General features: G+C 40.1%; 1 long non-coding RNA gene across 1 annotated transcript; it reads left to right on the forward strand.

Moving 5' to 3' along the window:
• Positions 1-196, forward strand: LOC112142041. The gene is made up of 2 exons (XR_002918512.2): positions 1-59; positions 138-196. It is a non-coding gene; the product is annotated as an uncharacterized LOC112142041 (long non-coding RNA).
• The last annotated feature ends 662 nt before the right edge of the window (positions 197-858 follow it).

Consider the following 858-nt stretch of genomic DNA (forward strand, 5'->3'; position numbering starts at 1 on the left):
AGCAAGTCATCTCATCAGGGCAAAGGTTCAATGAAAGGAGGCCGTTGAGGATCTCTATGGTGAGATCCTATCTGCTCAACATTCTATGTTTCTAGTTGAAGTTACTGACTCCTTTTTGTTTTTTGTTTTTCCTACAGGTTTATTTTCTGGAAATGACTTGATGCTTCTAAAGAATTAAAAGTATTTTGCTTCTAAACTTTCTGCAATAGCCTTGTGTTAATTGGTGGTTTAGCAAAAGCTTGTCTAAAAAAGGGGGGGTTTGGTAAATCTTATGCTACAATGACCTGTGGGTTGTTTTGTTTTGTTTTAAAAAAAAAAGGCAGAATAATGCAAACCTGGCTCAAGTTGCATTTCAGAATTTTCATATGTGGGAGTATGTCAAAGGTATGCTGAACTTGCAGCTTGAAAGATTTAGTTTTCATTTTGTGGGATTTATGGACTGAGTTTGTACATCCTTGTGTGGGTCTACAGGACCTTTAGTGGTTTACATCTTAAAGGATGCTTGTTGCCAGTTACTCAACTGTTCATGGGGTTCTTTAAATTTTGACACCGTAAAGTCTATTCAGTTTGCATTGCGCAGCAATTCTGTGCTTAAATACCAACAAGACCAAAAGATGGATGCCCACACCTGGGAACTGACATGGTCAAGGCGAGTTTGAAGTACCTGGGTGACTTTAAAATTCACTGGTTCCATAATACTATGGGCCTGAAAAAGCAGACTTCATTTTATTGATGGAAATGTCTTGGGGTCCCCCCAGAGGAGCTGGAGAGAGAAGTCTGGGCATCTTTGCTCAGACTGCTGCCCCCACAACTCGGTACCGGATGAACGGAAGAAGATGGGTATTTTTATGGAGAGTA

This window comes from Oryzias melastigma, unplaced genomic scaffold, assembly GCF_002922805.2.
Source record: "Oryzias melastigma strain HK-1 unplaced genomic scaffold, ASM292280v2 sc02894, whole genome shotgun sequence".
NCBI classification, from domain to species: Eukaryota; Metazoa; Chordata; class Actinopteri; order Beloniformes; family Adrianichthyidae; genus Oryzias; species Oryzias melastigma.